The sequence below is a fragment of the Rhinolophus ferrumequinum genome, chromosome 5 (assembly GCF_004115265.2).
Source record: "Rhinolophus ferrumequinum isolate MPI-CBG mRhiFer1 chromosome 5, mRhiFer1_v1.p, whole genome shotgun sequence".
Classification (NCBI taxonomy): Eukaryota; Metazoa; Chordata; class Mammalia; order Chiroptera; family Rhinolophidae; genus Rhinolophus; species Rhinolophus ferrumequinum.
Genome location: NC_046288.1, coordinates 60,825,224 through 60,841,626, shown reverse-complemented (window position 1 = coordinate 60,841,626; position 16,403 = coordinate 60,825,224). Strand labels below are relative to the sequence as shown.

The window sequence follows — 16,403 nt, the reverse complement described above, 5'->3', positions numbered from 1 at the left end:
GGGCCTTCATTAGGGCATCATTTGCGCCATGGTTTCGTGTATTTTGTTGGGAAGGAAAGTGAGAACCTGCCAGAATGAAGAGGGAAAAATCTTGACTCTTATTAAAAATACAAAGTGCCCCTGTTTACAGTATTTTTTTTTAATCAATGGAAGACACCTTGAATGTATAATAACTAAATGCAGAGGTAGTTGGAGAGAATGAAAATGAAATTATCGTTGTTTGTTTGCACATGCTTTTTATGAGGAAAAAAAAAGGTAGGTAGATAATTTCTTGCCTGAGTAAGTAATTACAGAAATTGAACCTCATTTCTCAGCCTCTACACTGACTTTTTTGTCTGGACCAGCTGAGTTAGCATCATAATACTGCTATTCAGTGAAGCAATAGAACTTTGCTGGGGGCGGGGGTGAGGGTGGGGTAGGCAGAGAGCTGATGTGCTTTCTGCCTCCCTCTTTCCTTAATCTCCAAGGTTGGCTGGTGGATCTTGGCTTCTTCACAGCTGAGACTCTTGTCACCTTCGTAATCCTCTTCAGCAGTAGCCATATCACCTTGTTCCTTCTGGTTGGGATGGGTTTAGACCTGGATGACACATAGCATCTTAAAGATGTCAGAGTCCCAGTTCACAGTGAGGTCTATGTGCTTCTCTCTTTGTTTCTTACTGCCTTGCCAGCTGAAGTTAGGCTTTGGTCCTTTGTTCTTTCTCACTTTGCTTTCCTGTTTTCTGAGAAGGATCATGTAAAACCCTATATTTGCAAAACATTGTAGTGAATCACAAAGTACTAAATTTTATATCTGGTTTTCAGTTAATTTTTTTTTTCCCTCTTCTTCTTCCCAGATTTGAGTTGGCGTAGTACCTGGGACCAAGGCATATCTTCAGGGGAATCTGAGATTTCCATATGGTCAAGAGGAAGAGTGTGGGCAGATGGAGGCTAGTGTTTCTTAAGATGAGGTCTTCTGGGAAGTGCTGATATTTTTCTGTAAATTTTTCTCCTGGAAAGAGTGGTCTTCATCTCTTATCTTATTATTAAGACTTTCATATTCTTGGTAGAATTGCATCTGTCTACTCTCCAGCCAAATGGGGATGGGGGTGGGAGGGAATCTGCTTGTGATGCATACCTTCCTTGTCTCCACTCATCCTATATTTGAGAAATGAGCTGAGAAAACAAAGTCCCTTGTGATTTTAGGATCTGGGTTGCTTTGTTTTTCCTCAATAATTTATTCATAGGATATGATACTAGTATTTTGGGCTAAGTTTGTGTGTTTTTTTTAATTGAAAGAAAAGAGCATATTTTCCTGATGACATAATCGTGAGAAAGATAAAAGTCTAGTGGGGAGAAAGAACAAATGGAAAGGGGAACAAAACTCTCACTTAAGTGCAGTTTTCAGTACCTGTGATAGTGTGGGTTTGAGTTTGCTCTGTGTCGTGTTTAAATGAGGAGGTTCAAGACGAGGATGAGGTACATAACCAGTTCCAGAGTTCTTGCCACCACTGAGTACTGTGGCGATGATTGGAGTCTTTAATTAGGAAAGCAATCAAGACGGCAGGATTAGACCTTCTGCTTTAGAAAAGAAGGGACCCGCTTTCATTTACCACAAGCTCAGCTTGCAGATGATCATTTTGCTGTGGTTTTTAGAGAAGACCACCTTAGGAGAAAGGCATGTAAATCACATTTCACTGCTGGTTAAACAAATCAGTGAAAGTTGCAGGGGCAAACCCTCTCCAGAGCAAAGCCCAGCAGTAATCACCAACTGTCTCCTGAAAGGAGATGGTGACACACATGGTGAGTATGAGTCCTGGCTCGCTCTTTGGAATAAAAGAACATTCATTTGAAAAACCGGTTCTCTTATTGTGTCAGAAAGAGGGTTTTCTAACAGAGGGGTTTGACAGACTAGACAAAAGGCCTGGTTAAGTAATCAAATGTGCATGCAGGTGCTTTAGTTTTCCCTGCAGCACTTGTTTATACCAGATGAACTATGATTGGGCCTAATGTACATTCTCTTGAGTTAAGATCTCTCCATATAAACATTTTTCATTGATGACATATTTTATGTTGATATTTTCTCCATAGAATACCAGCATTTGTTTAATTTGGAGGATGAGCAGTTTCTTTCCTCTTTCATCAAGCAGGCAATGAACATTCCTTATGATATAACATCCTCACTGAAGCTTATCTGTGGACTCACTGAGTTTGCCATTGGCAATTGCATTGTTTGACTTAACTTCTGGGCTGTGGAGCAAGTGATTATCCCTTTAATCTCTCCCTGTTCTCCTTCTTAGCAATATGCTATCTGTACTGGTCCTGGGCACCATGTGCCTTGCTCTGGTCCAAGACCAGTTTTTAATTAGTGTCCTTTTTATTGCAAGAGCCGTAAAACTATTCAGACTAGCTCAATAGTAAAAAGGCTTGCTGAGAGAATATAATGATTTCTCTTGGAAATAAAATATAGGGAGTACAACCCATCTCAAAGGAACCACAAAATTGTCATGTCGTTACTCGTTTCTGGTCCCCATGAGGGTGCCATCTCTATGTGAATATATCTGTATCTATATTTATACCTATACCTATACCTCTATCTGTCTATCTGTCTATCTATCTATCTATCTATCTATCTATCTATCTATCTATCTATCTATCTATCTATCTATCTATCATCTATCTATCTATATCTATCTATCTATCTATCTATCTATCTATCTATCTATCTATCTATCTATCTATCTATCTATCTATTCAGTCTGCAGAGAAAATCAGAATCGTATATATTCTCTGCAGACTGTCTTTCTATATCTATTCATCAGCATGCACATGACCATCTCTGATGCATGTTATCTTCCGGTTGAGTGTCTAGTGCCATGTAATTATTATTTATTTTAGACTAAACAGTAAATAGTGAGAATGAAGGAGGGAGGAAGGTAGAAAGAGAGAATGAATGAATCTGATAGGTTGCTAGCCAGACAATGACTACCTTCCCGTGTTTATCAGTTAGGTTAGGCTAGTAACAAATAAGCTAAAAAACCAATACTGTTTTATTTCTTGCTCACACCGCCTGTTAATTATAGGAAGGCTCTGTACATTTTCATCACTCAGGGTCCTGGACTGTGATAGTGGCCACCATTTTGAATGTTGCTGGTCACCATGCCAAATTGAAAAAAGAGCTTTGGATCATCTTTCTTCGCAATTAAATATTTGGCTCAGGTGACACACTCAATTTCCTTTATCAACACCCTAGAGAGGGCTTTGTCTTTCTCCCATGTTGGGTCTACTATTTTTCTGAATCATGTCTTCTTTTTGATTTTTACTCTCATTTTGTTGGATTACATCCTATAGAAGCTTTCTGAAAAAGGTTATGGGAAGTAAATTTGTTTTGATACTGCACATATTTTTATTTTACTTTCTCAAATGGTCATTAATTTGACTGGGTAAAGAATTCTTGGTAGGAAAAACTTTTCCCTCAGAACTGTGAAAACATTTTTTCATTGCCTAGTTTTACTGCTGAGACGACACTTTGATCCCCAAGCATTTTTATGTAATCTGCTTTTCTCTCTGGAAACTTTTATCATATCACATTTTACTTTTGTGATCATGTTTTCATCTCCAATAGCTTCTTTTGGTCTTAGAAATTTTCTTTTGTTGTAGCATCCCTTTCTTGTTCCACATACTCAGTATCTTTTTATGTTTCTTTGAGACATTCATCATAGTTTAAATGTTTATGTATTTAAATTGTTCATGTTTTAAATATTCATGTAGTTATTGTTTTTATTAGGCTATACATGCACATGGTAACCATTCAAAGAATAAATAGATATTTAGTGAGAAGTGAGCCTTCCTTCCTCCCTTGACAGCTGCCATCCAGTTTCCTAAGGCCAAAGTCTTCTCTTTCAGGCTGGTAAATATCCTCCCCAAGAATCCTAGTCTCCTGCTGGGAGGTGTGTAAGCCTGGCTGCCAGTGTCTGGGACCTGGGTGGGCAAAGGGGCTAAAGGTTTCCAGTGCTAGGTAGGTTAATTGTTATTTAATTCCCCTTTTTCACTATGACACCTCACTCCCACTCTTGGCTGTGTAATCTTTTTTTTCCTTTAAATTAAAGTTTATTGGGGTGACAATTGTTAGTAGTTACATAGATTTCAGAAAAACAAACACATGGACAAATGGAATAGAATTGAGAACCCAGAAGGAAGCCCACATAAATATGGACAGATAATTTTTGACAAAGAAGCAAAAAACATACAATGGAGAAAAGACAACCTCTTCAATAAATGGTGCTGGCAGAATTGGAAAGCCACGTGCAAAAGAATGAAACTGAACTGCTATCTGTCACCATGTACCAAAATTAATTCAAAATGGATCAAAGACTTAAGTATAAGACCTGAAACAATAAACTGCATAGAAGAAAACTTAGGTACTAAACATATGAACCTTGGGTTCAAAGAACATTTTATGAATTTGACTCCAAAGGCAAGAGAAGTAAAAGCTAAAATAAATGAATGGGACTGTATCAAACTTAAAAGCTTCTGCACAGCAAAAGAAACCATCAACAAAATAAAGAGGCAACCAACTGAATGGGAGAAGATTTTTGCAAACAGTGCCTCCATAAGGGGCTAATATCCAAAATATACAAGGAAGTCATACAACTCAACAACAAAAACAACCCAATTGAAAAATGGGCAGAGGACCTTCCTCCAAAGAGACATTTCTCCAAAGAGGACATACAAATGGCAAATAGACATATGAAAAAAATGCTCAACATCACTAATCATCAGAGAAATGCAAATAAAAACCACAATGAGATACCACCTCACCCCAGTTAGAATGGCTATCATCAACAAAACAAATAGTAACAAGTGTTGGAGAGGCTGTGGAGAAAAAGGAACCCTTATACATTGTTGGTGGGAATGCAGACTGGTGCAGCTGCTATGGAAGGCAGTGTGGAGATTCCTCAAAAAATTACGAATAGAATTACCGTATGACCCAGCAATCCCTCTCCTGGGTATCTACCCAAAAAATCTGAAAACATTTAATACATAAAGACAAGTGTGCTCCAATGTTCATTGCAGCTTTATTTACGATGGCAAAGACATGGAAACAACCAAAATGTCCTTTGATAGATGAGTGGATAAAGAAGTTATCCTTATTTATCCATTATATATACACAATGGTATATATACACAATGGAATATTATTCGGCGGTAAGAAAAGATGAAATAGGACCATTTGTGACAACATGGATGGACCTTGAGATTATAATGCTAAGCAAAATAAGTCAGACAGAAAAAGTGGAAAACCATATGATTTCACTGATATGTGGTATATAAACCGAAACCAACAAAAGAACAAGACACACACTGAAAGAACAAACACTCATAGACATAGACAATAATTTAGGGGTTACCAGAGGGTAAGGAGGGAGGGGAGAGCAGGGCTTTAGAAGAGGGTAAATGGGGTCTAATATATGGTGATGGAAAGAGAACTGACTCTGGGCGGTGAACACACAATGTGAGATATCGATAATGTATTACAGAATTGTACAACTGAAATCACTGTGTAATCTTAAAAACTTCTCTAGGAGAGGTATTAACTCCAGTCTTCTCCTGGGATCAGGGAGAAATAGTCACATGACTGGGACAGGATGTATGAAGGGAACCTGGAGGTCTGTCTTTTCTTATAGAGGCTTTCAATACAACTGTCTGATTTCAGCCTCAACCTTCACCTTACCACTTAGAAGGACCTGGTTCCTCCAATTTCTGAGTCTTTCTGAGGCTATGCAGTCTTCTGCATAGTCACTTTCAGGTGTTTTATCCCAGTCTTATTTTTAGGCATTAAATGGCCTAGTACAATTCAAAGGAAAACCTTTCTTAATCTCTCATCCAAATCAAAACTTGTCCACTTTCCGTGCTCAGTGGCTCAGTGGCTACAGTGAGCTAGGGACATCTGGTAAAATGTTGTTCCATTCTTTTTGTTCCTGCCTCTCCTCATTTTGCTTAAGATTCCTTTAAGGTGAAGGAAGAAAGAGAGGGGAGTAGAGGATGAGAGGCAAAGCTCTTAATTTGACATGGGTTGTTAGTAGTTCTATCTTGGCTCTCAAATATCCTTTGTTATGGCAGGAGTCCAAGTGCTAGCTATGTCGTGTGGACCACTCTATGGGTGCTTTGGAGCTCTCTTTGCATAGATTTTGACACAACATCACCCCTCTTCTGTGCCTGTCTCCTCACCTCACCACCCCCATCCTATGGTCTACCCACAGAGCCTCTATGAGTGAGTATCCCATGGACCTGGAAAGAGCCATATTGGGCAATGTTTTCTTACTTACTTGATGCCTATCCATCTTCCTCAGTGTCAACCTAATCCATGGGAACTTGGTATGATCCCACAAATTTACTCTCTCTTCATCCAGCTATTGTGGATGTTCTGGCCAGTAGTCCATCTTCATTTCTCTAAATGAGGTCAGATTTCAGGATTGTGCCCCAAAACTCTTGAGGACAAAGTCTCACACTTTAGTATAGAGTTGACTTTGAGCTTTGGTCCTTCATCAAGAATACTGCCAGAGATTCTGCCCTTCTGGAGAACCTCTTTTCAATCTTTTTGAGTCGTTCTCTTGGGGACTCTTATTTAGCTTGAGAAGAGAGGATGAGATGGGAAATGAGGCAGTGTTATTCACACACAAATGCATTACAAAGTTTTCACCTGGAGAACTCTCAGTGGTTCTCTTATTTAGTCCATTGGGGGTAAATATCGCTGAGCTAGTTTGGTAACTTGCCAACAAATTCTATTTGGACATGTCTATACTTATTTTTCTTCATATTTTGTTTCAATCCAAAAATCTACTCTTGCTCTTCTCTATCCTGTGTTGTCCTTCTAGGAGGCTATTTCCTACAGATTCTGCCACCTGGATTTTCTTGCAGCTGATTTCTAACCTCTAGTTAGATTTGGCTGATAGGATCTCAATGGGAAAATGAGAGGAGAGACAGGCCAGAGTATTTACTTCCTCTACCTCCTGTTATGTCTCCTATAGTTCCTACCACATGGTCACCCCTCCACATTTTCCCATCTCCCTGGGCTCCTGGAGCACTAATTCCTCCCCTCTTCCTTCAGCAGTACCGATGGCAATGGTGTCCCTCCTTTGAAGTCTTTGGATGCCTCACCATTCTTTGTTCATTCCCTTAACCCTGCCAAAAATTTATGTAAATTCTGGCCTCATTGGAGTCTCTTCGTTTGATGATTTGGAGTGAATTCATTTCCTTCAAGGATACTGAAGTTCACAATAAGTGAAAAGTAGTACCATAGTCTCAGAACTTGAGATAAGACTTTGCCACTAATTGAGAATGAACTGCATGGCAAGAAGGAAGGATAGGAATCCTCAACAGTTGGATGCTGGGAACCACCACACTCTAGTCCCTTAACATAGAAAAACAAAAGCTTTATACACACAAGGAGCCCAAGTTCTGCTCCGGACATTGCTTTCTTGAGGAGAAGGCAGATGTATAATAACAAATTAGTTATTAACTTTCAAAGGGAAATGGTCACAGTGTTTTTCTAGTAAACCATTTAGTATAATAGCTATCATTTTGTTGACATGACTTTTTTCTTTCTTTATTAACCTATCCTATTATGAAAGGACTGATATCTTCATACTTCTCACGCACTTTTCTCATGTTTGAAGAACAAGAAAAGACCCATCCATCTCCTGTTTCATAAGCAAAACTCTTGTTCTCTGCCAGTTCATGAAATTAATCTGGGTTAAATTCTGTCTGTTCCTGAGAATGTCCCTACAACTTTGGATATTTGCATAAAGGAAAAGAAAAGAGGAAAAAAAAATAAATCTAGTATAGTCTTGGATTGGGGAGGTGGGAGGAGAAGCAGGCCTAACCACCTGTTAGACGGTTTGTGCAGGAGCAATTCTATGAAGTTCCTGGTGAATCTTGAGAAAAATGGAGTGTGTAAGGGAGCTGATCTCTCCTATTGCCCCCAAAGGACAGAATACTAATGACTTCAACAGGTGTTCAGAAACTTTTGCCAAAGGGAAAAATAATTACATGCTGCGGGGTAAAATTTCAGAAGCTAGATACAAATCACATTGTCTACTTGATGGATGTTATGAGCATGTGCTCTTGGAGAAATTGGTTTATTTTCAAAAGACTGAATTAATCATTAAGTTGTGATACAACTTGGCATGCTTAATTTATTTCAAACACACCAGTGCACATCAGTTGCAAAGGAAACAAGTGAACATATTTATGTTTAATAATGACCTTTCTTAAATTCAAAACTGAGTAAATGTATATAACCTACAAATAAATATCATTTACTAATGAATTGGTGGGAGGAGGTCAATGGATGGAAAAATTCTCTATTATTGATATGTCACTTAGACTGTCAACCTATTGAGAGGAAAGGCTGTGTTTCATGTTTCTTTGATCTGCCTAAGTACCTAATACATAAGAAGTACTCATAAATGTTTATTAGTTGAATTTTTAAATGCAATCTGATGACTATTTTCCATCACTCTTCCCATAAAGGTAGCTTCTATTCAAGGAGCTACTAAAATAGTTGGGCTCAGGAAAAGACTACATTTTGTAAAAATTTGCTCGAGGGCATATTATTTGAATTGCTTTTTTCAGTTGACTACTTCAAAATCTACATAAATATATCAGGGTACTCTATTTATTGTCAGGTTACTTTGTTTAGGTGACTCTGGGCAAATAATCCATGAAATTAATAGTTCAGTGGTTATAGGATGCTTCTGGTTAGTAGATATTTTATGATTCAGCCTAACACGTAGGATTTGTAAAACTTCTTAACATCTATTTGCTAAGTATCTTTTATTTATTCAAAAAGTACATTTATTAGAAATTCAGTATGTGCCAAGCTCAGTTTGACTACATGTTTGGGTTAGAAATGAAGGCTAAGCAGATATTATAGATTTATGTTTTTATGGAGCTTAATAGTGTGTGTGTGTGTGTGTGTGTGTGTATAAAGGGAAATAAAGATCAATAAATTGTACATGAAATTGCAGTATAATGTGATGACAAGAGTATGGGGAGGAGCTGATCGCCAGGTATTTACCCCGTCCTCCAGGGTGAGAAAAGGCTGACTTCTAAGAGCCATGTTTTAGCTGAGAGTGGAGGATGAGCAGGAGTAGCCAGGCAAAGAGGCATAGAGGAGCATGGACTATGTTCCAGGCAGCGGAAATCACACACAGAAGAAGATCAGGGACCTCAGGATGTCTGAAATACAGTGTGCAACTAAGTAAGAAATGCTGTTTTCTGTCTTAATAAAATTCCTACTCATATTTACAACAATATTGGCAATAATATTGACGATGAAATTGACAATAAATATGGTGACTTTCAGAACTGGCAGCATTTACTGAATATTTATTATGCACCAGGTGCTGTGCTAAGTATGTCATATGTATTCTTTTATTTAATCCTCCCAGTAACCATATGAGGCTGTTACGGATATTGCCATCTCAAAAATAGGAGGATTCAGAGTGAGAGAGCTATGAAACAGGCCTAACATGCTGACACTTGGTAGATCCTGGACTGAGGTGGGTCTCTCTCACACTAAAGCTCATTCTCTTAATCACCATGCTTAAGATCTGTCTGGGTCTAATAATTAATAAAGCAACTTCAAGCACAAAATGCACTCCCAGTTAACAGCTTATGCTTGAATAATTTTAATGTTAAAAATCAGGAAACGTAAATTATTTTCAAATGTGCTTTCCTTTCAGTCTGACAATCATTTCACATTATAATTAATAAATAGTGATGTGATTTCAAATACTAAATGTAAACATGTTAAAAAACATAAAACATGCATGGATACAATACATAGTTTTCAAGTCTGAGGAAGAACTAACAAAGCTATGTAAATAGAGTATAAATGATTATTGCTATATCTTATAGCTAAAAAAACCTGATATATTGTCTTGGGTTTTTTAGAGAAGGCTCTCTGAACCACAGTTATTTGAAATGAGCCCGATACTAAAAAGTCAAGTGTGGTGTTATTTTCAACATGACAGGGAAACCTTGGCTTCTGTGTGTTTGACATCTCAAATCCCCTTGTAAGTTCCTCACTGTGATCCAGCTTGGTCTGTTTACCAAATCTAAATCTCTGGAAAATTTGTTCCTGCATAAGATCTAGAAAAGATGATTTATTTTGATGTGGCCCATTTGTCATTCACCTCTACCTTTCCTTTCCAGGGCCTCACTGAAGTCTCTGTCATCAGGGTCTAACACCATTGGGACTATCCTTTCTCCTTTAGTTGCCTGTTCACTTTCTCTCTGTCCTTTCTATTAACTCCTTTATCTATTCATAATTCTGGTTTCTTGTTTGTCCTTTTATATGCATATTTTTGCCATCTGTTTTCCTATTCTATCTCCTTCCGCTTCATTTTCCTCTTGTCTCCCCCTCATTTCAAAATTTTACTTTGAGCTTCAAGCTTGAAATAATGACGTATATAGATTTGCAACCTGGTGTTATGTAATCCCTTACCTCTTTTTCTTTTTTCCTTTGCATAGCCAAAGTTAAACTGATTCACAACTCTCTCCTTCCCTCCTTTTCAACCTCCCCAGTTATATTATTTCTTGTATGGTATTACTGCTTTGAGGAGTGACCCGAAGCTCTGACCGGTGGTCTTGTTTCTTAGCACTAAACAGAAAGTATTTAAATTTTATCTGGTATGAGATCTTATTTTGGAAGCTATATGCATCTTCTTTAGCCTAGAAAACCTCTCTGGGAAAGAGGACATTGTGATCTTTAAGCTATGCAATGCTACACGTTCCCTCCTTAACTTTTTTATTTTTGTACATCGCAAACAAATCTGCCAATTTAGAGATGTGGTTAATGAAAATGGTATATATAGTAGTCCTATGTTAAAACATTAAAAATTTCCTTTGTGACATAATCTATGCTGATTAAAAATAGTAAAAGAAAAAATAGGAAAATTTCTATAGGCCCCAGTACAAACCATTGTTAATGTGTTTTAGTGTTTATTTTGTTTATTTTTAAATTTGCATCAGATTTAAAAAAAATCTGTTGTTCTTTGTTTTTTGGATTGTGACTGTTACATAATTGCAAATATTGTGATATTGTGTATATAATTTAGCATCTTTTTTTTTTTTTCCTATTTTGGTTAATGGCTAAGTTTTTCTGTAGTCTCTAGAATTATAATTTTCTTTTTCAAAATTGCATAACTGCATAATATTTCTTGGAGTGCCTAGAGTCTAATTTATTCAATCATTTGCCAATTGTTGAATACTCCCTACTTTTGAATATGTGAGATTTCACTGCTCTAAGTACTCAACTTGACAAACTTTATTTCTTCCTTCAGTGACTTTCCATGTAAACCTCTGTCATTGCTTCAGAGTCCTATGTGAGTGATGATTCAGAATACAAGGAATGAAACACTAAAAACAATCTCCAGGCTATTATGAACTTCCTTCCACCAATCTCTGTTATGACATGGTACCCAGGAAAAAACTGTGAGAAAGCCTGGGATTAACTATGATGAGAAATAGTGAAGTAAGGCAGTTAACGACATTTCTGGAAATGAAAAATACAGACTGACAGCCACAAATCTCAGAGAAAAGTTATTGACGTCCCACTCCGCACGAAAAAAGAATGTTATATTGGTATCAAGAGAGTAAGTGTTTTGTACAGATGTTTGTTGAAAGGATAGAGTAGAATAAATCACTAGAGGGAGTCTGATTTTATGTATGTGTGAGTTAGGACTACAAGTAACAGAAAACAAAATTAAACTAGCTTGAACAAATAAATAAATATTATTTTCTCCCATGCTCAAGAATTCAGAAGAGGTAAGCTTCAGCCTGGCTTAATCCAGTGGCTCTGGCTGGTTCTCTCAGTTTGCTCAGCTGTACCCTCCTCTGTGTATTGGTTTCATCTTCAGGTTGGCTTCCTTCATGGAGGCAAAATGACTAGTTATTTCAAACATCACAGTACTGTTTCACAACTTTCAGAGGAAGTGAAAACTTTTTTCTGGTGGACTTTTATTAAGAATGAGAAAAACGATTTCCCAGAAATTCTATGTAGATCTCTGCATTTCATTGATTGACATTAGATCACATGTTCATTCTTGAACCAATCCTTGGACCAGGGCCATGCCCTGTGCTGATTGGCTTATGTCTGTATTCCTGACCCAATCACTGGGGCAGACATGTTGGGATTACTTTAAACCAATCAGGTTCACTTCTGGAGCTCCAGATATGGTTCATATCCCTTTATGCACATAGGCTGTATGAAGGAAGAGATATATGCATGAAGGAAAGTTGTACCATTATTAGGAAAAAGAAAAATGAGAATGGATGCTTACAAATTTAATGCATGATAACTGCCAGTCTGGAGCTTGTGTTTAATTTAGAGCTTGCTCACTTGAAAAATGCTAAAAACTTTGAAAATGTTCACATAAAGGGAACAGATATTAAATTGGTATAAAATGTAATTATGTTAAAAGCTGGTGTTATTAAATTTTGGGGAAGAGGTGGTTAAAAGGGATATTTTATGGTATATTGTTCTAGAAACATGTTTCCTGGGTTTTCAAATTTCACCTCTCCCACTTATTAGCTTTGATCTTGAACAAATTACTTTATCTCCCTGTGCTTTATTTCCTCATCTGTAAAATGGGATCCTGAAATATCTACTATACAGAGTTGTTGTGAGGGCTAAAGAAGTTAATACATATATTATAAAGAAGTTTATAACTGATCTTAGTTCACAATAGTACCGGATGAATGTTTATTCTTAATAGTTTTTAAAAAAATTTCCATAATATATTCTGATCAAAGTTCCTTCATTGTCCATTTTATCAGTTATTCAGACCATGCAATATTTCCAAAGAAGATTATTTGAAAGCAGTAGTTTAATTTCTTCCATAATCTGATGTAAAATTATTTTTTTAAATACCCAGAAAATGTGCATTTAAAAGTGACATATGAGTATGTTTTATCTTGCTCTGTGTGCATGAGTAAGTAAGTGTATGTGTGTGTGTGAGAGAGAGATGGTGTATGCTGATCAGGTTTGTCAATACCCTTAAACTTTGTTCATTTTTATGTGTTTTTTAAATTATAAATATAATATATTTTGATTGTTGTCATCTACTCTGACGAGTTGGATGAACTCCAACTCAAAATTTGATTCTGATGTCAAGAAAAATGATGCCACACATGCACCGAGAGGGCATGAAAGGGGGTTTATTACTCACATCATTATGCTTTCAATGAAGAGCTTCCAATGAAGAGCAGGCTAGGCTCTCAAGCAGGTATTGAGATAGTTTGAAAGCGTAAGGAAAAGAGCCTGGTTCAGCTTTTATTATAGTTAGGGGATATGCATAGAGTGTTGGTCTTGCACATGGTCCAGGAATTGTGTGGGGTAAATTTCCTTTCGGCACTAAAGGAGGAAGTGCTGAGCTTTCTTATCACCAGGCCCATCTGAGGGGCAGAAAGGGAAGGTGATGATAATCCTTGAAAGCTATCAGCAGTTAAACATCCATTGTAAGTGGAATCAGGCTCTTTATTACAACTGTAGAAAACATGGAAGATGTGGAAATCATAATGCAGAAATGAAAATCTTTGGTAATCGCTCAATCTAGATACATTTACATGTATACATTTTTTCTGTATTTTTCTCTAATTGGTTTATTTCTGGTAGTTCTGAAATCCTAGAACTTGAGTTTTTTAGCCATTCTTTAGACATTCTGAATAACCTTAAACCTATATTGTATGGGCTAAACCAAAGAAAATGCTAGCTGGGTTGTAAATCTTCTGGAAAAATCAAATTGTATTATGGGCTTTCCTCTTTTAAATTGCAAGCCATTTAAGATTATGCATAGTAGTGTTTAACAGATAATATCAGTTTCAATATCTTAGCCAAATGACAATATAACTTCTGTTCTGGTCCTGTTAGCCCAGAGCAAGAGAATCAATATCAGTCAGCCAGAGAAAACCCATACTTAAATGATCTGAAGTGTTTATATTCTTTTTAAGCTTATTGATTGCCCATTTTAATTCAGCATTATTAATTGTGTTTCATGTTTCTATCTTTGTTTTATACTTTTCTTTTTTGACTGGGCTGAATCTAGGTCAAAATGACTCCAGAGAACTCTAAGTATAGTCTAGTTTTAAGAATATCTTTTTTCCTTTTCATGGAAAGATTACTCATAAAAATGTGAAGCTTCCTCTGTCTAGAAATATGTGAACTATTTTTTAACAAGTATGGGTTGTTTATGGGACAAATACAATTTATGTGAATTAAATTTAAGGGTGTAATACATTAATCAGGTCAAAAAAATTCTTAAACCTATTCTAACTGTATTACAAACGTTAAACATGGTGAAAATATGAACTCTATGTACATATATTCTAGTAATACTTCCAACAGGTATGCAATGAGTCAGACGAAGTTTTTATATATACGCCATTTAAGGGAAATTCTGCCATAAAATCATATTCATTCATTGCAGTATAGTTGTTGATTGCCTAGAACATAAATGATGACTAATATGTGTAGTGCCCGATCAAGCAACTTTCTATATCCAGTGTGATAAGCATTAGGACAGCACAAACCAGATGATATTAAGTGTGCTGAAGGACTGATCATTCCACAATACTCACTTTTCTTTTAGATGTGTGACCCTGGACTTTTCTTAACGTCTTGAGCCTTAGTTTTCTCATCTGTTACATGAGTCATTATATATGATAGTCAATATTTTAGAAAGGATTAAATGAAAGAAAAATACAGAGTACCGAGCACAATGCTTGTGCATAATAAGTGAGTAGTAGTTATTATGATTAGTATGCAAAGTCATGATCACTGTACAAATATTAATTTCAAAAAGGCTTTAAAACTATTCTTAAAATTGGTAAGGGAGAAACACAGTTTAATTCTGATCTGGTTAGGTCCCTTATTCCCTTACTCCAAACCCTTGAGTGGTTTCTTGTTTCTAATATAATAAAGACCATATTACATTTCTTATATTTTGAGGTCCTCAACAATATATCCCTTAACCTCCCTTTCCCAACAGGTCCTTCATGTACCTCTTCAGCTATTCCCTGAACATAATATATACTTCCCTGCTTTCCTGCCTCCACTCTTACTCTATAATAATAATAGAAACTAATATTTATTGAGCACTATGTAACAGGCACTGTGAAAAGTACTTTACCTGAATCACCTTATTTAATACTAATATAATCTCTATGATATACTCTTATGAGTTCAATTCACAAATGAGAAACTTTTGTTATATGGTTATAGTTAGCTATACAGCTAGTAAGAGAGAGTGCCAGAATTCTTTGTATTGCCAATTCTTAACTGTTGCATTCTTCTGCCCTCACCCTACATTCCTGACAAGATCCTCCATTCATCCTTTAGGGCATTCTTCTCCTTTTCCTTCTCCTTCTCCTTCTTCTTTTTATAGTGCAAGGCAGACTTATTGAGACTTACTGACCAAGGAAAGTCTTTGATGGCGGCTGTCCAGAGGGTTAGTGTCCACACGCAGGCAGAAAAGGAGCAAGGTTATAGGTACAAGCTTCAAAACATTCATTTTTTTAATTTAATTTTATTATTAGTTTCAGGTGTACAAAACAACTTAATGATTAGACATTTACATCCCTCACAAAATGAAAACCTCACCAAGTCTACTACCCCTCTGACATGGTACATAGCTATTATAACGCCATTGACTATATTCCCTGTGCTGTACTTTATATCCTATGAATGTATATATATACATATACATATATATATGTATATATATATGTATTTGTAGTTGACATTCAATATTATTTTATATTAGTTTCAAGTATGCAGCACAGGGCTTAGGCATTTATATAATCTATGAAGTGATCCTCTCAATAAGTCCAGTACCCATCTGACACCCTACATAATCTTTACAACATTATTGATTATATTCCCCATAGTCGAAAAATAGTCACAGGGATGTGAAATACAGTATGGGAAATATATCCACTTCGTGGCTTTCTTAAAACTTCACCTTCAGTAAGTGTCTTCTCCAGTTGTCTTGCTAAAATTAACCTTTTGCTCCCACATGTCCCAAGAGCTTAAGTTTAAATCACTATTGTAGTGTCCACCTCATTCTGTCTTCTATTCCTGTTCTTCTGTAAATACTTCCTGAATGCCACTGTAGACAACCTAAGCGTGGGTGCCATGTCTTAACTCGTTTTGGAGAACAACAAGATGTGCTTTCCACTTCAGGACAATCAGTGGATGTTTATGGAGTTAAATTGATTCACAGTAAATTGTTCTTCTGAGCTCTTAAAATATTTTATTCCTGTTAATGCGTCTTTGAGGAGTGTGAACTCAGAGAGCAGAAGACAACTTGTTAGAATTTAAAGATGTGTGTGGTGACTTTTGTGTTACAGAGAAACACTTC

General features: G+C 36.6%; 1 pseudogene; it reads right to left on the bottom strand.

The window, feature by feature from the left end:
* Positions 1 to 16,403, bottom strand: part of LOC117022109 (deleted in azoospermia-like) — a 52,258-nt pseudogene that overhangs the window by 5,003 nt on the left and 30,852 nt on the right.